This window comes from Miniopterus schreibersii (assembly GCF_964146895.1).
Source record: "Miniopterus schreibersii genome assembly, chromosome: 8".
In the NCBI taxonomy this organism is placed as follows: Eukaryota; Metazoa; Chordata; class Mammalia; order Chiroptera; family Miniopteridae; genus Miniopterus; species Miniopterus schreibersii.
Window position 1 is genome coordinate 61474127 of NC_138109.1, and position 23275 is coordinate 61497401.

Sequence of the window (23275 nt, forward strand, 5' to 3'; positions counted from 1 at the left end):
CAGATCTCTGGAGAATAGAATTAGCATTTAATCAGAGGTTAGAAACAAATAAAACTGAGTTCAATTCCTGCTAGGTTTATTTTATTTTATTTTATTTTGAAGGGGGAAAGAAAGCAGATTAAATCAAATATTTATAGAATTGAATGTGATCAACTTTCACAAAAAATTTTCACACAGTCTTGTCTTTGTATTTATGTTGTTTTCCTTGGCTCTCTGTTTCTATACTTTGGCTCCTTAAATGATTGTGTTTGTCAGACTGGTTCTTACTATCACTGTGATCTTCTTTGTGGGAATGTTCTTTGCTTCTGCTATGCTTTGTAGAGTTTTCTTTGCTTGGACTATGTTCCCTGTGGCAAGATAGTAAGAAGCTAGGAAAATTCCTGGGCAGGTGGAATTGGGAAACTGAGACAAGAATATTAAACCAGGCTAAACAGTTTGGGCAGCTTGTAGCCAGCTTGTGAATCACAAGACCTTGTCTGCCCCAGCCAAGGACACCTGAGAGCAAATGGTTAATACCTCTCCTCCTTAACCAGAGAATACATAGTTTAAATCATTCTGGAACTGCTAAGGCAGGAGGATGGAAGGGTAAAAGAAAAAATGGGGAGTTTTATCTCACCCACTGAACAAACAAGTCCACTGCCCTAAGACCCAACAGCTATAGGTATATGTACAAACATCCCTCCCTCCCTCCCTCCCTCCCTCCCTCCCTCCCTCCCTCCCTCCCTCCCTCCCTCCCTCCTTCTCTTCTCTCCTTCCCTCTCTCTCTCTCTCTCTCTCTCTCTCTCTCTCTTTACGGTCTAGTAGCTGGTGTTCTTTCTCTCCTTCTAACTCTTGGTCAAAACTAGAATACCCGTGGCCCTCCCAATGATGGCTTCTCCTTCTTGATCTCCTTGGGGGCCTCTGTAGACTCAGTGATCTCCTTGGAGACCTTGAACATCTGCCTTCAACATGTCTATCTATTTCCTTGGTGCCTTCTTCCTATCTTGCTTGGTTTTTCTAGGCCAGTTTTTAATCTATTGATAGATATTCTTCTGAACGAGAACTAAAATTCTTGGAAACAAGGTAGAAAACCTCTCCAGTTGTGTGAGAAAAGACTGCAGCATTTCTCCAATGGCCATTACACAGCCTCCACCGATCTTCACATCCAGGTCCTCTTGTCATCAGGAAGGATTCAAACCATCCCATAGAGCTGCAGGGGGCTGTGCATCTATATACATAAATCCGATGGCTCTTATATGTGGAGAGTCTCTGTGTGTTATGAGACCTATCACTTGCTTACTAGTTAACTTCAGAGTAAAAAATTTGTATAACAGGCATAAAGCTGTAGAAACAATTCCTCCTGTTCTAACACCTTGAATGTCTACTGACCCCTCTGCACTTTCCTGTTTGGCTTGCTGTCTTCCAGCTTCCTTTCTCCCATGGTTCAACATGTGTGACCTTAAAGTAGACCTCGTCCACCACACCTCGCGGTAGGCTGAGGAAAGGATGTTGGTCAAGATCATGGGTTGAGGTTCATAGTCTTCCCGTTGCCCCACAGTGGCAGCACATTGCCCTGCTTGCCCGAAACCATGGGCCTTGTGGCACCACAGCAGGGCTACTGCTGGGCCGTGGCCCCTGCCACTTGGTGTTGCGGCCGCCCTCCTAAGATTTTACCTTACTCGTATGTGGAGGACCAACAAGCTTTACAAAATGAAGTTCAAAAATACTCAAGGAAGAGGAAAGGTTGAACAGTTTACCGTTGTCGAAAAGCAAATGTGAGTTTGTGTTGGTAGGTACTTTAGCAGGAAAATAGAATATAGGCTATTGTCTACTTTGGCTTAAAGTTGGTCACCCCCAGGTTGAGGACTGTTTTCTACCTAGACTCACCAACTGAGATAGTTTAGAAGAATTTGGAGTGATCAGAGAAGGCTGAGAGTACTTTAATGTTGGATGATAACAGATGAACACATCCACGCCTCCTAATGGCAGTAGAGTTACACAATCATGTCTGAACGGACCCTGAGGCATATTATCTAATCTGCTTATTTACACAGGAATGCCCTAGACAGCAAGCCCCAGTTGGTCACCATTTCAGTCAGTGAACCCCCCAGGTGACAGACAATCTAGCACCACTATGCAGTATGCTCAAAATTCAAAGCTTTAAAACTTATGGATTCTGAATCTGTCTCTCTGCAGCTTCTCCTCTGTAGAGTTGAAGGGAGTGAGGTCCTCCCTTCCCTCCTTTACAAGGCAGACTTCTGTGTGGTTCGAGGATAACTGCCAGATTCCTTGCAAGGTTTTTTTCAAGATAAGCACTAATCATCACTACCTAGTTGTTTCAACTCATTGTCATATGTGTGATTTCTCTCTCCTCTTGGTCTTTTTCCTTTAAACGAATTTCAACATGTCAATGTCTTTTTAAAGTTGTAGCACAGAGAACTGGGCGTAATGCTGCTGAGTAAACACGGTAAGGGAAACAGGACATCGGCTTCCTGATCCTGTAACCTTCTGCTGAGGAAGTCTAAGGCGACCCTGAATTGATGACCACCACATAACTCTGCATGAAGACCAGGTTCTTCAAGTGTACACTTCACTACATCACACCTCATTCTATTTTTAGTGTTGTAGAAACTACAAATTTACAGAAACTTGCAAGTTTAAAAAGAGGAGAAATATATTCTCTCGCAGTTCTGCATGCCAGAAGTCTCAGGGCTGTACTTCCTCCAGAGGCTTAAGGAGAAAATGTTTTTCTTGCTTCTTTCGGCTTCTGGTGGCTATTGGCATTCCTGCGGCTGCTTTTCTCTCCCCTTCATCTTCATATCACCTTCACCTCTGTGAGTATAGGTCTGTCTCCGAACTCCCCCTGCCTCTTTTATAAGGGTAAGTGTGATTGCATTTAGACACCACCTAGAAAATCCAGGATACTTTTCTCCTCTCAAGATTCATCCTGAACACATTTCCTCTCCATCTATAGACCTGTGAAACTAGAAGACAAGTTACCTGCTTTCAAAATACAGGTGTAGAACAGGCATAGGATCATAGTTACAGATATTGCCATTCCAAAAGGGAAAAATGTCAGGAATGAGAGGTCCACCCATTCCAAGATAATTCCAAACTCAGCAAGGCAAATTCTGTTAGGTTTCAAAGCCTGAGTAGTGTTCACTGTGATTTGAGGATCTGGCCTTTGGGACTCGGACTCTACCCTTTGCTTCTGTACCTCTGGCTCAGGCCCCTCACTCTGCACTCACACTTCCAGCTCTTCCAGTCTCTGTCCCTATGTAACAAGGATGACCTTTTGCTTGGGTGGTAACACGTATTTGCAGTTGAGTAGTTTTATCATCCTGACTCCTGACTGTAGGCTGAGGAGTCTGACAGCCTTCTTTCCTTTCAGTCCATGCTGGCAGTGCTTCTGCTGGGATAACGTCTATGAAAACCTTGTTGGTTTTTGTTTGTCATAAGGATTCTCACCTTTAGACAAGAAGGTCATCCACAGGCCTTTCTTGGATAACCTTACCTCTATTGCTGACTTCTGCTGACGGTTTAGTACATTCATGAATTGCCTACCTAACTCTTTAATACTACCCAGAGGTTATCAATTAACACTCTTGGTCTTACCTTCAGAGGATACTTTCCCAAAAGCGAGCCTCCTAATTTTAGCATCTTTCACAATCTAGATAAACTGAGAATTTCCCAGTTCATCAAATCCTGGTACCTTCTTGCTTAACAGTTCCTCAATTTATCTCTTTCTTCTTGCATTTTACTATAAGCAGCAAGAAAAAAAACCAGGGCTCACCTTCAACGCTTTGCTTGGAAATCTCCTCAGCTAAATATCTAAGTTCATCACTTACAAATTCTGCTTTCTGCATGACTGTAGGATACAATACAGCCAAGTTTCTGCCCCTACGTTACAAGGAGAACCTTTCTTCCAGTTTCCAATAATGTGTTTCTCATCCTTTCCGAAACCTCATCAGAACTGCCTTTAACATTCATATTTCCACCAAACATTCTATTTCTGATGATATATGTTTTCTCTAAGATCATAGAAGCTTTCTCTACTCTGCTCCTTATTTCTTTTTTAGCTCTCACCAGAAGTATCTTTAACATCTGTGTTTCTACCAATAGTCTGTTCAAAGCAATCTAGACTTTTTCTATTGTGTGATTCAAAATTTTTCTAGTCTCTACCCATTATTCAATTCCAAAGTCACTTCTATCTACATTTCCAGGTTTTTGTTATAGCAGCTTCCCACTCCTCATATCAAAATATGTATCAGTTTCCTATGGCTGCTGTAACAAATGCAACCGCACGTTTGGTGGCTTAAAACAACAGAAATTAATTATCTGACAGTTCTAGAGGTCAGAAGTTTAAAAGCCAGGGTGTACAGGGCCACACTACCTCCAGAGGCTGTAGGGGAGAATCCATTCCTTGCTTCGTCCAGTTCTGGTGGCTCTGGGCATTACTTGGCTGTGCTGTACCTTCTCCCTCTTCATCTTTCCATTACTTTTTTGCTGTGTGCTTGTCCCTAAACTCTGCCTCTTTCTTATAAGGATACATGTGACTGCGTGTAAGTCCACCTAGATAATCCAGGATAATACCTCTTTTCAAAATATGTAATTTAATCACATGGGTTGCCTTATAAGACTATTCACGGATTGTGGGGATTAGAAAGTGGATATATTATTGGGGGTAATTTTTTTCAGCTACTACATGCCTTAAAATTCTTACAGTCTCTAGCCCGACCGGGAGTTGCTCAGCAGTTGAGCATCAACCTAGGATCCAGGAGATTGCTGTTCGATTCCCCGGTCAGGGCACATGCCCGGGTTGCAGTTGGGGGTGCGTGGGAGGCAGCTGATCAATGACTCTCTCATTGATGTTCCTGTCTCTCTCATTCTCTCTCTCTCTCATTCTCTCTCTCTCTCCCCCTCCCTCCCTTCCTTCCTCTCTCTAAAATCAATAAAAGATATATTTAAAAAATTTCTTACAGTCTCTACACATTATTTAATTCCAAAGACATTTTCTCATTTTCAAGTATTCATTATAGCAACGTTCCACATCTGGTACCAAACAGTATTCATTGTCTATGGCTGTTGTAACATATTACCATAAATCTGATGTCTTAGCACAGTGGAAATGTATTCTCTCACAGTTCTGGAGCCAGAAGTTTGGGTTTAGTATCCCTGGATTAAAATCAAGGCATTGGCATGACTATGCTCCTTCAAGAAGCTCTAGGGAGGAGTCTGTTTCTCACCTCTTTCAGCTTCTGGTGGCTACTAGCTTCCTTTGACTCTGACAGCATTACTCCCATCTCTGTCTCCATGGTCACAAAGCCTCCTTCTCATTTCTGTGTGTTATTTCCTTTGGTCTCTCTCCTGTTAGGATTCATGTGATGGCACTTAGTACCCATCCAGATAATCTTAGGATCACCCCACACCAACATCCTTAATCACATTTGCAAAGACCCTGTTTCCAAATATAATTCCATTGATTAGGATGTGGATGTCTTCCAGAGGGGGGCTCATTTTTCAACCTACACTAAATACTATCATATTCAACCTCCTTTTTCTACAAAAAAACAACAGAAGCCTTGAGAAGGTAAGTCAGTTTCTGGGAATTGGTTTAAATTCTTTGAATGAATAGCTGGAGCAAAGACGGCTTTTTTCAGCTCCTACTGTTGTGAAAGGAAGCGATTCTAAATCCTTGCCCACGATTTATACAGTTGACATTTGGAAGAAGTAAATATAAGATGTTATAATGATCTTTATTAAATCTTGCTATATTTGGCCCTTCATTCTAATCTGTTCACTTATATTAGGTTTTCTCATTTGGACTGGATAATTCTTTCTTGGTTGGTGGGGTCATGGAGGGGGCTGTCCTCTGGACTAATTAGGTAGGATGTTTATCAGCTTCTCAGATGTTTATCAGCATCTCTGGCTTCTAGAAGTTAATAGCACCACTTCGCCCCTTTCCTCCCTCCCCCCAGTTATGGAAACAACAACAAAAGTCTCCATACATAACCAAATGTCTTGGGGGGGAGGGTTGGGGCAAATTTATCATGAGTTGAAAAGCTACTGACCTACATTAAATTCAAGTCATTCTTTTTTATTTTAACTTTATCATCTCGCAATTTTACTGAAAATCATTGTCTGTAGCCAAATGTTAGGATGTAAAAGTTGTAATAATGTTAAAAAAAAAAAAAGGACAGGACTGAGGTCAAAGCACTGCAGATCACCATTACCTTCTTCCTGATGGACCATAAATCTACTTTTTGGAGCCAGTTGCCAATCCACCTAACAATATTATCTAGCTGACATCGTTCACAAGGGTCCTTTGAGAATGTTTGCCAAAAGCCTTGCTGAGTTCAGATCCTAAGTCCATGACATTTTAATGATAATACTTTAAAGGGATAGAATGAGTGTGACTAAACTTATCCTGTTCTGGCACCTAGTAATTATGGTTTTCCTTTTTGAAGACCTCATAAATCATCCTATTACTCATCTGTGTTAGAGTCCTTTGGTGCTTAACTTTGAAATCAAAGTTTGTTTGTGGAATCTGCTTCTTTCCCTTCAAAACATTTTTCCATTCCCATTCTTTTGATACTTAATCCCTTAGTGCATGATTCCTAAAAGATTAAAATCCATAGATACAAGATGAGATCTATATATAAAGTATATATGTAAATACACACACAGACACACACACACGTATATACACTTTAACATCAAGCAGCAAAAGACTTTCTTTTGAAATCTTGCCTTCCCTCTAGATGCCAGAATTACATATCCAACTGCTATTTGTGACATCTCCACTTGGATGTCTCAAACATAATTCAAATTATCTTGACTCATGATTTCCAGCCCCTACTATGGTCTTCTTCACTGTGTCTTAGCTTGGTGAAGGGCACCACCACCTGGTATATTTTGCAACCTGGGACACTATCCATATCCAACCCATTAAAAAATTCAATGGATTGTACCTTCTAAATATATTTTCAAATCTTTCCCTTCTTTCACACCAGTTCAAAATAAATCATTTCTCACCTGGGCTAATTAATGCAATAGCTTCCTAATTGGATGCCCAAGTCTACTCCTGATGGGCATCATGGCCTTTTTAAGATATAAATCTGATTATGTCATTCCATCAATGAATTCCCTTTGTTCTAAGATGAGAGTTAAAATTTTGACCATGTCTTAGAAAGCCTGTCTCCATAACTACACCTCAGCCTGCCTTCATTTCCATGCCTGGTCACACTGGCCTTCTTTCCGTGTGTGAGCATACATGAGACTCCCTGCCAGGAGGCTTCTGCACTCATAATTCCATCTGCCAGGCAGCCTCTTCTCTCCATGCTTTATCCTAATTTAACTCCCGCTCATCATCAGGTCTCAGCTTAACCCTCCCTCCCCAAGCAGGCCCTTCCCAACCACTTTCTCACACAGTCCTTTGTGGCTCTAAATCTCTTCCTAACAAATGTTGTCATAGCACCATACACGTCTCAGCACTTTGGAAATACAACTTTACATTTGTCTGAGTCACAATGGAATTAAGTGTCTCTTTCACTAAATCAATGAACGTTTTGACAAAACAGGTACAACCTTGTTTTGCTCACCTTTAGATCCTTGTCACAATTTTATCTTTCATTAGGTCACTTTTGTACCCTTTGCAATGTACCTAGCATATTGTATGACCCTAACTTTTTTTTTAAATTATGGGTGGAGGAATGAATGAGAATATTGAGCCCTGTTCCCTTGTAATAGGTTTGTTCCACCCTTTAAGATTCTTCAACAGAGAATACAGAGTGAAACCTGAGGTGATTTCGCTTCCTCTGGTCCAATTCATGTAAAGCCCTTTGCCTTTAGAAATGGATAAAACACTCATTCTTTTATTCTCATAGAGTAATTAAAAAGCCATTTTATTATACTAGTTATTTATTATTATTATTATTATTATTATTATTATTATTATTATTATTAGTGCCCAGGTTTTCTTTGCAGTCGTATTTGGTTCTGGGGTTTAGAATTTCTGACAGTATTCAAGTTATAGGTCTGTGATTGGCATTTAATATTGATAGTCCTTCTCATTCCAACCGCTTCAGGTAGTCTTCAAAAGCTATTCCTCCAGAGATGTATGTAACCATCCCCATTCTCCTCTCCCTCCCTCAAATAGGGGTCTTTACTTGCTTTCATTTTAGATCGCTTATCTGATGTGTTTTCCAAACTTTTCTAAAATCTCAAGCCAACCTTTAAGGAGTTTCAGAATTCCTTTCCCTGGACATCAAGGGCTCTAATAGATAATTGATTTCTCTCAAAGTTACAGTCACGTCTACTTCACCAACCAGTTGGTCAGTCACATCTGACCTCTCAGTTCCCCTGTCTAGCTGTGGGGCCTCAGGTAAGGCCGATTACCTGTTAGAGTTCAAGTTTCCTTACCTGTTGGAAGAGGGGGTTGGACTAAATAAGGTCCTATCATATTCAAATCTTCAAAGCAATGAAACCATGTCATAGTGGAGGAATCAGTTTTCTTTTATTTCTATTGAGGTTGGAACACAATGAAAAAGGAGTTATTCTATAACATAAGGGATTTAAAATGAGCCATAAAGAGGGACTTCTAAAAAGTGAGGTTTTGCAAATACAAAAACAGATTGATTCTTAGAAGAATAATTCACAGAAGAAATGGGAAGACAGTTTCTTCTTTGGAGCCTATGACAAAACTATCATTTATTTCTCAAATCTTGTTTAACTGCTCTTATGCTTAAGGTGGTGGCATAACTTATTCTTGAGGGTAGCAATGATGATTAGAACATGGGTGCTACTGAGGAGTTGTAGAAAATTTGACTGTTTTCTAAGCACCGAAGTGTTTGGTATCCCTTCTTAGGGACACTGGTTTGAAACAGAGAACTAGAAACGGGTTCTAACCCTCTGATTTCCTTGCTGTTCTTCTACACCTCTGCTCTGATGCACCCTGCTGTCTCTCTTCTAAGTGTCTACTGAGTTCTCTTCGAGCTCCATCTTACAGCCCATGTCTTTATGGCAAGACCTGTTGAGCAGGAAGAGAGTTTGGCTATGATGTGGAAGGTTATTGTTCTATACTGTTAAAGACAGCCTGACTAGACCCCTTTCACTCTCAGATGTTCAGGAAGGAGCTGAGCTGTTCTATTTGGAGAACTGGGGCGCTCTGCCTCTGTGCTTTCCAACTGGGTTATTTAGAGAACATTTCTTTGGAGTAGATGCCTAAAAATGCCATTAGTAGCTCACATGGTAATTGTATGTTTATTTTTTATGAAAAATGGCCAAATTGTATTTCAGAATGTCCTTACAATTTTATATTCCCATCAGCAGTGTATGGAAGATTGATTTTCTCTGCAAACTTGCCAGCATTTGGTGTTATTATGATTTTTTTTTTTTTAATGTTCTTATTGATTTTTAGAGAGAGAAGAAAAGAAAGGGAGAGAGAGAAACATCGATAAGAGAGGAACATTACATCGATCGGCTGCCTCCTGCATGCCCCGTACTGAGGATCGAGCCTGTAACCCGGGCATGTGCCCTGACCAGGAATCAAACCAATGACCTCTTGGTGCCTGGGATGACACTCAATCCACTGAGCCACACCAGCCGGGCATGATTTTTTATTTTAGCTGTTCTAATAGTTATGTAGTGATTTCCCATGGTGGTCTTAATTTTAATTTCTTTAATAGCTGGTGATGTCAAATATTTTTTCATATGCTTATTTGCCATCTCTCTGTTCTCTTCAATGAATTTTTCCTTTATATCTTTTGTTCTTTTTCTAATTGGATTATTTGTTTCATTGTTGAGTTTTGAGAGTTCTTTCTATGGTTTAAGTATTAGCCCTTAGTCAGATATGTCTTTTCATTCTTCTAGCAGAGTCTTTCACAGAACAAATATTAAAAATGTTGACAAAGTCCAGTTAATTCATTTTTTTCTCTTACAAATTTTGTTGGTGGTGTCAAGTCTAAGAACTCTTTGTTTAACTTTAGATCTTGAATATTTTCTTCTATGTTTTTCTAAAAAAATTATAGTTTTTTTTGTTTTACATATAAGTCTGTGATTCATTTTGGGTTAAGATTAGCCTAAGGTTTGAGGTTTAGGTTGAAATTCATTTTTTTGTCTATTATATCCAATTACTCCAGCACCATTTGTTGAAAGGGTACCTTTTTCCATTGAATTGCTTTTGCACTTTTGCCAAAAATCAGTTGCGCATAATTGTGTGGGTCTATTTCTGTATTTTTAATTCTGTAACATTGATCCATGTGTTTATCTCTTAATTACTGTAGCTATATAATAGGACTTAACATTGGATAAAGTAATTCTTCCTATTTAATTTTCTTTTTCAAGATTATTTCAGCTATTCTAGGGCCTGCATCTTTCCCTATAAATTTTAGAATAAGCTGGTCTGTGTTTACAAAATATCTTGCTGAGATTTAGATGAAAATTGCATTAAATCTGTAGACCAATTTAGGGAGAATTGATATTATTACTATATTGAGCCTACCAATCCATGAAACAATTTCTCTCCATTTATATAGGTCTTCTTTGATTTATTTCACCAGCATTTTTTAATACTATCCATATAGATCCTGCACTTGTTTTGTTAGGTTTATACCTAAGCGTTTCATCTTTTTTGACGAGATTTTAAATAATATCGTGTTTTGAAATTTTGCTTTCTGTATGGTTGTTATAAGTGTATATAGAAATGCAATTGATTTTATGTGTTGATTTTGTATCCTGTGACTTTGTGCTAAGCTCATGTATAATTCTCAGCCTTTATTTTTGGCTTGTCTCTTGTGATTTTCTATTTAGAAAACTGTGACAATGTCGTTTTCTGAATGTATGTGCATTTTCATCAACTGGATGAGGGCCTCTGGGCAGTGCATGTTTCAGTGCCACACAAATAGAAGAGGCCTGATATATGCAGGGTGTGTCCCCAAAATGTACACACACTTTAACAGCTGACAACTCACTTAATTTTCACTCCTTTTCAGGTTTAACTGCTCTGAAATAGTGGGTGAAGCCAGACAAAATTTTGAACAAAGAAAATGTATCCTAAAGTGCCACTAGACTTTTTTTTAATGGGGATACATAAAAAATAAAGTTTACGGTACAAAACCGGCAACAGCTGATGAATTGAGGGTGCACAAATGCCACAAATACGAATGAAATGATTCTTGATGTTTGCGATTCTATTGCTTCGAGTTATCAGCAGTGCCGGGAGCAGAACAGTCATAAGTTTGAAAACAGGCTTTGACCAAAAAAATTATTCATTTCTGAAGATTCTTTTAAGTTTTGAAAGTGAACTGTATGTTAATAAACACTGACCTTATAATCGTTCCAAGTGTGTATACATTTCTTTAGGACGCCCTGTATTTATGTGTGGGAGGTCCACCAGCATTCCCACTGTGATCTGCCGATCTCAGTGACATTTAAAAATACCTCACTTTTGTTTTTCTGTTTTTTTCTTTTTCTTTTTCCCGAAAGAGCTAATTCACAATGCATTTATCTACATGTCGAAACTCCTGTTTTTCCTTGGCTTGCAATGCACTTAATCTATTTAGAGCAGTTCTTATTTATTTACAACTTCAAGAGAACAGTTTCTTGGTACAGATTGAAATCGGGATTTAATTAATGTCTTTACACAGTGCTTGGATACTAACCTCTTTTAACTACCAGAGAAATACCGCTATATCTGATTCCATTTAGCGCCTTTAGTAGGTACTCAAAGTGCTGGAAACAGTGTTGTTGTTTTTTTCTTCTATGTGACACAGGCAATAATTAAAGTTCTAAAAGCTGGGCATTGGTGTTTTTTTTCCAGAGTTTACTTGGCATTAATTGTCTTTCTATGCTCATGCTTTGGTTTAGGACCCTCATATGGTATTTTTTATTACTTGTGCCATGTGTTTGCACAGATATCATACTTTTCAAGCATGTGTCATCATTCTGTTAAGAAAACACCCCCATTTTCCAATATTTAAAAAAGATAATTAATACCTGGCAGAATATACAAATGAAAAAGAGAACAGATGTGAGTAAAGAAACTCTGTGATCGAAAGGTAATAAACAAAGGGAAAAAAGCAATGATCTCTTCAGAATTCCATCCTTATAAGTGATTAATAAAACCTAATAATGTTACCTTTTCTTTATCGAAGCTTAGTATTCTGTAAATATCTATGATCAAAAGTTAATATCTAACTTTGTCAAAGCGGAGCTGGTGGTACTAGATGACAAAATCTGCACTGTTCTTGTGGTTTGCTAAGACCCCATTAATGTAATGATATATGGGAAGAAATACAGAAAAATCAGGAATTCATAACCCAGAGCTTATGCTCCCTAAAAGAAGACACCCCCCCCCCCCCCAACTAAAACCAAGTAAGACTGACTGTAAGTTATCATCGGACCGTCAGGGTGAAGTGTAGGTCAATTTATCTGACAAATGTCTTTAGTGTATGCCAGGATCTATAGTATATTCTAAGGCTACAAAGAGGCATAAGACACAGGTCTTTCTCCACCATCTATTGAAACCCTTGGCTTTCCCTGCAGATCCCTTGGGAAAATATCCTAAAGGCACAGTACTCAAGTTTTGATCATTTGGCATCTGTAATTTCAGGGATAATCAAATTTAAAAAAACGAGGCTAAGCAAAATTAGATATTCCTGAGATCAACTGGCATTAATAATAAATGAAGGGAAGTTAAAAAGCAATAATCTCTCTCAACCTTATCATGCTGTGTATGAGTCAGATTCATATACTTTGGAAATCTTCCCCCTGAGCAGCAACATTTGATAAATGAAGCTATCAGCACAATATGATCGTGATCAATGCAAGTCACAGTTCTGTTCATTTCTGGACCTGTCAGGCCAGTTATTTATTTATTTTAATTGGCAAAAGATGCTATTATTGGTGTATTGGACAGATTTGAATCAGGTGGCTGTTGGTATGACATTATTAAAATTTATTAAATTTGGGCCTTTAAAGATTTCATAGATAAGAACCAGAGCAGAGACAGTTCCACCTGCATGATTTCCCACTTGGAGCCAAGTGAAAATGCTCAGGTGAAAGAGCCATTCATTCATGACAAGATCTTCTGTGAGGCTGAACATCCACTTTGAATGGAGAAACAAAGACAGGTAGTCATAACTGATGTTTTCAAGGAGTGTAAAATTCAGACAGATCGATGTGTGAGGACTCTGGCTCCAGGTTAAAATCCTATGTATGATTCCTCAGGCCTGACCACAGGCAATTACAAGGACTTTGGCTGACAAGCTTCATGGAAAGCTGTTCTCCCTGCACCAGAACAGGAACACAGCCAGGGCACTGCAGCCTCCGTAACGGACTCACACTCCCTCCCTAGTAAGGATTTTTCCCATGTTATGTTCCTATCTGCAGTACCATCCTGTGGATTTCATCGACTTTTTTTATAGGTGGGAATTTTAGGGGAGGTTCCAGGGAAGAACCCCAACAGAATACTCATTAGATCTTCAAGTGTGTTGTTTAGTATGCTGATGTACCGAAATGAGCGTATAGTGGAGTCGGGGGTCGTTCTCTGGTTAGTTTCACCTCTATCTTGGATTTAGTCTGGCTCTAATTGTTATTTATTTATTTGTTTTTTGTTATCTATCTCCCTGACTAAGGTGATTTAAACCACCTGCTCTTAGGTGTCGTTGGTTAAGGAGGGTAGAGTCTTGTGATTTATCATCTGGCTGTTAATTGCTCAGCCATTCTGGTCATTTGTTCAAGTCTTGGTTCCCTCATTCCACTTATTATTATTAACCTGCCTCAATAGTACCTACCTAATATGATTAACTCATAATCATATGAGTATGAGTTAATAACTGTAAATAAAGCATTTAGAACAGTCTGGAAGAGAAGAGATAGGTGGCTACAGAAAGAGATGTTGGAGAAAGAGACCTCCATTTATGTAGGGGTTAGTGGTCTAGTAACTTAGATTTTTAGAATTGGCAAACTGGCGATGAGAGCAGAAGTCAAAGTTCCAGTGAGCAGAGACGGGGGATACAGAGGGAATGTAATTTGGAAAAGGCAGAAGAGATCTGGCTTCTGCTCTTGAAATATCAAGGTCTGGAAAGATGGATAATTTTAGCTTCTGGAAACAGTGCTACTCAGAGAAGATTGGAACAGGAGAGTTCAGCTTGTTTGAGGGTGGAGGCAGGGGAAACAACCAAATGGAGGGGAATTGAAGATGCTTGAGAAAGAAAATGCTTTTTAAATAATGAATAAAAGATTTTCATTTGCTTTGTTATTTTTTAATTTTTTAGTATGCATATTTTCAAACATACGTGAGTAGAGACAATCTATAATTTTCTAGGTACCCATCACCTAGCTTTGACAATTGTCAGTATTTTCCAAAACTTCTTTCATCTACTCCCTACACTATAAAAAAGTTGCCAATGTATCATTTCACTCATAACAATTCAGTATGCATCTCTAAACCACGAAGGCCCTTTATTTTCATAAATGTAATGCTATTATCAGACCTAAATACTAACACCAATTTCTCATGATCGTCTAATACTCAGTCCATATTAATTGTCCTTAGTTGTTTCCAAATGTCTTTTTACAAATAGCTTGTTCAATGTGGCATCAATATAAGCTCTATACATTGCATTTGGTGATTATTTCTTTTAAGTCTCCTTCAATCTCTCACCATCCATCCCCCATAATCCTTTTCTCCCATGCCCTTTATTTGTTGAAAAAAGAGAATCATTTATATTGTAGAATGCCCCACATTCTGGATTTGTCTGATTATTTCCTTCTTGTGTCTTTTAATTTATTGAAAAGCAATACATGATAGTATAGATTCAGGAATGAAGCATTTTTCCCCCTCCTAAGGAAGCAAGAGGTAAAAAATAGATTGAGATTAAGAGGAGAGGGCTGTGTGTTTCATATGAAAGGGCTTTGGTCTCTTCAGTAAAATGGGATGTGTGCTCATTGTTGAGATAACAATATGAGGGACTGTGGTTAGGAGTTTGAGAGCAAAAGTTTTGGAATCGAATTTGAGGACCGCGGTAGGGAATCAGAGATGTATTAAAGGCTCACCAAGGAAAAAGGAGGACACTGAGTTTGTTAGCATTGCTTCGTGTGCCAGCGATCCAGTGTTTCTTGACCTTCTCCATTACCAGTTAGTGACCTCCAGGCGGAGGGTTTACTCAGGGCTGATGAGTGCCCAGGTGGGCACAGTTGCAGAACTGGAAGCAGATTTGTAGTCATCAAAGGTGCAGCTGAGCAAAAGGCTGAAGTGGCTGAGTAAAGCAGAATTTTGTGCTAGAGATGCAGACGGACTATGAAAAAGAGGAGATAAAGGAGCAGAGAATTCAGTGGGAGTAATACAAGTATAAGAATCATGATGCTCAGGAAGGCTCACGATTCGTGACACATCTTCAGGTGTTTATGAGGTTGATGGGTGACTGAAGCTCTGAGTACCTGACACAAGTTGGAAAGAAGGCCTGTGAGGTAGTCACAAGCCTGCCTCCCACTCCTAGTTTACAAGGGCTTTGCTTGTGGCCTCAGGCAATTCATTTATTCTCTCTGAACCTCAGTTTCCCCTATCACAAAATGGGACTAAAAATCCGCACATGTAATGTTATGGAAGAATGAATGAGATATGGTGTGTAGAGCTTCAATAGCTGTGACTTAACAAGCACTCACGAAATATCAGTAGCTAGAATTGACGAGGTCAAGAAATCATGAGGTCAGTGTGTCTTGCAGCCCAAGGAAGCAAGCTGTGTGTTTAAGGATTGTTGTCCGTTAAGAAGTCATTAGTACTTTTGAAGAGAAAGCCAATAAATAAAAAAATTAATAGCTTAAATAATAATCATCGGGGACAATTCAGGCAATTTGAAATAAATAAAGCTAAAAAAAAGACAGTTGTTTCTACACATACCTGCAAGCACACATGCAGTGTGCCCATTCACGCTGTATTCATGCCTACAAACCCTCTGTGTTTGAGTGTGTTCCAGACAGATGATCATTGATTTGTAATCTCCTCTGATGTATAGCGGTGCAATCAATAATTGGCTATTCTGGCTGGGTGAACCAGATAGTCATGAATGTAATCAAGGCTGTTTTTTAAGTAAAACACCAAAAAAAACCCCTCCAAGCCAGTTTTCAGATTCCACTCTCGTATCTTTTAGTACTCACAGTGTAGCAGGCAAATTCAGAAGAACCTCATTGTGGTGAAATTTCATTGAGTACTCAGTACATATGGGAAGTCAGAGAGAGCACTACAATTTAAACGGGCACCTCAGATTAAGGTAAACAATAAACAGAACATCTCAAAGAAAAGCTCATTTCTGGCTCCGGCCGAGTTCTTAGGGAAGGTTTACTAGGGGGTGGTGAGATGAATCCGACTGTTTCCAGCTCAGGCATTTTTTGAAACGCTGGAAGACTGATATGTGAGTTTATGAATACAAATGTACCAGACAGTCGTCTCATAAGCTGCACAAATGGCCTTGGCTGCCGCTAAGTGGGTGGGAAGTGAATGGGAAAGAAAGCGAAAGGGGCTGCTTTGTTTGCGCGGTACGCTGTCTCCGACTGATGAAAAATACTGGCAAGGTTCCACGTTTCAAGAGACTTGCAAGAATCTCCTGCCTGTGTTTTATCTTTGGGTGTTGCCATGACTACTGATGGAAAGAAATGAAACCCAAAAGGTGGAGGGAGGGAGACAGATTAGGGGGTGGAAGAAATGGGGAAAACAATCTCAACAGCCAAGCATCTGGGAAGATTTATAGTTGAAGGCCTTGATTGCCCATCCCGCTGCAGAGACTGTATGTTCGAACATCTGCTCTGAAGTCAATTACCTTTTTGAATAAAGCTCCATAAAGGACTGCACTGGAGATCAATCCACCGGCTCTGGCGCAACTTTCCTTGTATTTCTTACCAGGGAGGGTGAAAAGGTTAGAAAACTTACCTTCAAACCTCAGCTTTGCACTTTCCAGCTATTTGTTTTTGGCCAAGTTATTTAATTTCTTGGTGTTCCACTTTACCCCCGACTTCTCTGGGTTGTAAGGGAATCCCAGGCTTGAAAATACTTAGCACAGTACTACAAGTTGTAATGCCCACTGAAGGTCAGATTTTATTCTATTCCTTATAAAGTAGTATGTGAGTTGGTTGTGACGAGACAGTGCACTTGTCTGTGTTCCCAGTCTTCCTGCAGGGCCATGCACATATGGAACTGGTTTCATTAAAGTGACGTGTTATGGCTCATAAAAGCTGGCGAGCGAACAAACTATACCTCAGCTTATCCCTGGGCAAATCTTCCCCTCTGGTCAGGCCTAGTTGAGGAACCAGGCGTACTCACTCCATCACAGCCACTGCAACACCCCCGCCTCATCCCGGTACTCTTAAAAGGTTGGGTATGAGGTTGAGCATTGACCTAGGATCCAGGAGATCTCAGTTCGATTCCCAGTCAGGGCACATGCCCAGGTTTCAGGCTCGATCCCCAGCAGGGGGTGTGTAGGAGGCAGCCCATCAATGACTCTCTCATCACTGATGTTTCTATCTCTATCTCTCTCTCTCCCTGCCTCTTTCTGAAATCAATAAAGATATATATTTTTAAAAAAGGTTGGGTATAAATAAAAGTTTTATAAATGCAGACATCTTTACTGTTACAAGGCTCTTATCTTCATCTCTGATCCAACAGGAAATTGGCAGTGGCATTTAACCTAGTTTCCCTTTAGCTGGTTCTGCCAACTGGTTAATTTTATTAGCAACTTAAATGCAGTAAGAGAATTATTTATATTTTAAAAATCCCTTCATAGGGTGAGGGCTGCCTTTGAAATGTGAATGCTTATCTTTCCTCATCTCAATTTATTAGGTTATAAATATGGGTTTTCATATGCAGCACTACATTTTCATAAGGTACACAAATGGTGTCCAGTACTTTGAGCATCTTACTAAAACAGACACAGAATGTACTCCCCTTTTCTTTATTAGGGTCATCCATTATTTTAAAGCTTGCTGTTATTGGCATCCTAGATTTTTAAAGAAGGAATCTAAAATATTCTGGAGAGTAAAATGAATGCATTGTTTCCACATATGTTTTCCTTTTACATCTGATAAAATGTTTTTCCCCTTTCTATACTGTCAACAGAACTGCTGAATTTTATCGCTTAGGACAATGTTTTCCATAGCCTTGGATACAACTTGTTTGTGAGCCATGAAATCAATGTGGCGGCTGCAATGAGTATTTTTAAAAAGTGCAATGGGCTAGAATAGAAAATATCAGAGTCCATTATACATGGAAAGTTAAGCACTGTTTCCTGACATTTTGCTTCAGTTATACATATACTCTCTCACACGTGTATATGTGGATTGAGGTTAAAAATTATTATTTTTTGATAGCTGTTGACTTCACAGATGTAGTCCCAGGCAAGTGGGGCTGAATAATGGAGTCAGGCAAGGTTAGAATTTTACAACGAAGTTTTCACCTCCCTCATGGTGTGAGAATTTGTGATACCTATAAAGTACAGGAATTCTTTTAGTACTGGAATATTTTTTAGAATTTTTCACATTCTTGTTGCACATGCAACCATTTGGCCAGTTACTAAGGTTCAAAACATTAGGGACTCTCTGTCTCCTTTTTCTCATTTCCTGTTCTTGACCTTAAATCCGTTGCTGGGTAATGATGACTCCATCATACCTTACTCATCACAGCTTCCTCCTCTCTCCCCTCAATGCCTCCACCTGTTTTTTTCTCCTCAGTCCTAGGTTATGATAGTAGTTGTCTTACAACCTCCAAATTTTCTACTACCCAATAAATTACCCCAAAAATACAGTTCCAAATTATCACTCTTATGCTTGAAAACTTTCAGAGCTCCCCTAATACCAAGTCAATTTCAAACTTTTTTCCTATTATGTAAGGACCTCATGATCTAATGCTAGCTTACTTTTCCAGTCTTGCCCATTGTTCCAGTGGCCTGCACTCCAGCCAACTCTATTGCATGTGTACCCTCACCTGCAAAACTTAGTACTGGATAAATAAATAAAGTTCCAAGGGGTTAAGAGAATGTAAGTTAGAGTTAAGGGCTTACAAAGATCACTCTGGTAAATTCCTTATGGTTTGGAGTGGAAGCTTGATGAATTTGCCGTTAGAATTAAGAGAAAAACCAGAGGTCAAACAGCCTTTGCTTGTGGTATGCCCCAACTTAGAGTCACCTAGGTGGTCCCAAGAAAAATCACAATCTCTAAAAATTGGATAACTGTGATTCCAGCTTTCTGTATTCTGGTAAGAGGAAATAAAAAACTTACTTGGGAAGAACTTTATATTATCCTAATTATCCAAGGAAAAGTTATTTCTACAGGTAACTTTAAAATCACAATGACCAGTCTCAATAAAAAATAAGTAGCCGCAAAAGGAGACAAGACAACTTTATACAACAGAAACAGTGGACTATAGAAAAAGACCCAGAGGTGTTGTGGATATCTGCATTATCATACTCAAATTTAAGAAAACTAAATATCAAACTTGTGAGATGGAATTAAAGCAGTTCTTAGATATATTTAGCATATATTCACATATTAAAGAAGAGAAAGGGCTTATAATTAGTGAGCTAAGGATCTCTTTGAAAAAGTTAGAAAATATAGAAAAATAAACCCAATTAAGTTGAGGGAAGGAAATAAAATTATAATGGTAGAAATGAATAAAAATAAGGAACATAAAGTACAGAAGGTCAACAAAGCCAAAAGCTGGTTCTTTGATGGGACTGATAAAATTGATAAACTCTTGCTGAGGCTTAGTTAAAAAAGGAGAGGAAGCACAAAGAAATAAGGGGACATTACTACAAATCTTGCAGAAATTATGTTTGTGCCAATAAATTAAAAACATTAGATGATATGGGCAAATACCTAGGGAATTTCAACTTTATAAAACTTGTACAAGAAGAAATAGAAAATTTGAATAGTCTTCTAGCTATTAAAAATATTGAGCCTGTAATTAAAAATGGTCCTACAAGGACTATTCTAGGTACCTATGGCTTTAAAGGTGAATTTTATTAAAGGTTAACAGAAAATCTTCCCAGAAAAAAAAAAAAAAGAACAGGAGAAACACTGTCCACCTAATTTAATACAACCAATATACCTTTAATATTAAAACCTAATTAGGGCATTATAAGAAAGGAAAAATTACTGGAAAATCTTCAAATATGGATGGAAATTTCCTGAAAACACAAAGAACACATTTAGAACAAATCTGAAATAAAATCATTAAAATGATAATACATTATACCAAATAATATAAAAATGATAATATATTAGGTTGTTTTATTCTAAAAATGTAAGTTTTACTTAATATTATTAACTGAAGTATGTAACTCACCACATAAATAGAATAAAAAGAAAATATACCATCCATCAAATAGATATAGAATACTTTTATGATTAAATCCAATAACTATTCATGATTAACCTCTTCATAATGTATGAATAAAGGGAAACCTCTTAATCTGATGAAGCACGCCTAGAAAGTCTTATAGCAAACATCATGATGGACAGCTGTCAAAAACATTGCTTTGGATATTGAGCATAAGAAATACACCAACTATCCACTACCTCCATTCAACATTTTATTGGATGTCATAGCCAGTGCAATAAATTAAGAAAAATAAAATAAACGTCCTAGAAAGCTTAAAATAAATAAAAGGATTAGAAAGAATAAATAAAACTGTCCTATCTGTGAATGAAACATGATTGTAAATAGAAAATACACAACATTGTACAGATAAATTACATAAGTTAATAATTAGCAAGTTTTTGAATATAAGAACAGTAAAAATTAATCACATTTCTATGTTGCAAGGAGATTAAATAATACATGGAATTTTTAAAATACCATAGTCCAATGTGAGTTAGCAGTGACAGGGGTTGGGGATTGCTTTGGGCTGCAGCATCTTCCATCATAGGGTTCTACTACCTACGGGGCTTATCTTTCTCTGCTTGCAGATAGGAAAAGAGAGAGAAATATGATGGCGTGGGGGGGGGGGGAGGAGTGAGGGGCAGTTCTTTATAGACCAGCCCTGGAATTGACCACATTCCATATACTAGAAGACAATGATATTTCACTATAAGGGAGGTTAGTAAATTTTGCCTAGTTGTTTGGCCAAGAGGGAAAGGAATTGGCGTTCAATCTACACATAACAATTTTTACTGCAACTTCCCTTTACAACTTCATTATTAGATAGATTACCTGTGGATATCAGGGAGAAAAAAATACAGCGTTCTTGTAAGCTTAGAAGAAATAGAAACTCTTCCTGAGATGACGGATCTCTGCATCAATTCTTTCATAAGACTCTGGTTCCAATTCTAATGGTTTTCATGAGGACGTGAATGAATTTGTGGGCTAAGTTGTCTATTTAAGAAAGAAGTGAAAGCTGCTTCCGTGTGATAGTTACCATAGATTTTGTTTGTTGGACATTAATTCCACAATGGCAAAAACATCGATGAATGTGTTGCTGTCTGTGTTCTTTTGTTGTTGTTGTTTTTTAATGGATTGAGACCAATTTGCAGAATGAAGCCATATGCTCTCTGTTCTTGCCTCTACAGCTGAATGAATTAGCTTGTGAGAGTGTTTCCTGAGCTAATGAGGCAAACATTTTCTTGGATTCAGCTGGGGAAGAAATCCTCATTATTATCACTTCAAGAATGGGGAAAGCAGTGAGAATCACATTATCAGAATTTGCCAAGGCAGCCACCTTGGTTATGGACATACGTTTTTCAGGAATCACCAAGTGATACGCTGGTGTGTTACCTGTCTGCAAAACAAAATGAAACAACAATAACTAAAAACAACAAACAAGTGAATAAATAAAACACTAACACAAAAATATATTAACTCATGTTGAAAGAATGCACAACACTATCCAGGTCCTGCTTAATATTTTATCCATAGTGTCAAGCAGCTGATACAGATTTATGAGTCATGTTACAACAACAGGCGACAAAAAAGCAAGCGGAAATCAGGTACCAGAAAAGACCCACGGTGGAAAAATTATTGGAGCTATCAGATGTAGCTAAAATAACTGTGAGTAGCATATTTAAGAATATAGGGAAAAATATGAAAAATAGATAAAAATGAAAAATTTTGACAGAGATTTAGAATCTAAAAAAGGAATCCAATGAACAAACAAAACAGAAATAGACTCATAGATACAGAAAACAGACTGGCGGCTGTTGAAGGGGAGGGGAGTTGGTGAGCTACGTGAAAAAGGTGAAAGGACTAAGCAAAAAAAAAAACATGCCAAAATAAACAAACATCAGACAACAGTAGACACAGACAACATATGGTGATTACCAGAGAGGAAGTGGGGTGGGGGAGTAGCAGAGGCCAAAAGCGGGGTAAATGGTGACCAAAGGAGACTTGACTTTGGGTGGTGAGCACACAATGCAAGACAGAGATGATGTATTATAGAATTGTACATTTGAAACCTATATAACTTTATTAACCAATGTCACCCCAATAAATTCAATTAAAAAAAAAAAAGGTGAGAAATGATTTGAAGAAGGAATCTTTAAGCAAAAAGGAACCAGAACTTAAATGTTTGAAAAATTCTCAGCCTATCCCTATCGTAAAAAAATGATGGGGGTGTTCTGAAGAGAACATGAATGATGTGGCTGAGCAACCCTTTGATAAGGAGATTAATGTGGGTGCAAACTGTGGATCGAATCAGCCATCTCAAGAGAAGACACAAATAGAGATGTGATTTCACCATCAGAAATACTCCCAGCTTCAAAAAGATGGAGTGGAACGAAGGGAGGCTGCTAAGATGGGTATTCGCCAAGGAAAGCGGAGAATGATTCAGAGATCTAGAGCTGCTGCTCCTACCACAGGCCCAGGGGCAAGGCTGCTTCCTCCTTGGTTGCAGAGGCCTGGGCCCTTGAACAGAGCCCTGGTGGGGGCCCTCAGCGGAGAGCTGAAGGGGTGGGGCTGCCCACAGAGCCTTGAGGGTGACACCGCCACCACAGTGGCCCTGAAAGCAAGTGCATCCAACCAAAGAGAATTGTTTTCAAGCCTTAAGATCTAATGAAATTCCTTCAGGTTTTAGACTTGCTTGGAACCTGTCAATATTTCCTTCTTTCCCATTTCTTCCTTTTGGAATGAGAATGTCCTATGCCTGTCCCACCATTGTATTTTGGAAGCACTTAACTTGTCTGGTTTCACAGGGTTACAGCAGGAGAGGAATTTTGCCTTACTTAGAGTCCCACCTGTATCCAATTTAAATGGTATTTAGATTAAATTTTGGATTTTAGACTTTAATTTGATGCCACAATGAGTTAAGACTTTTGG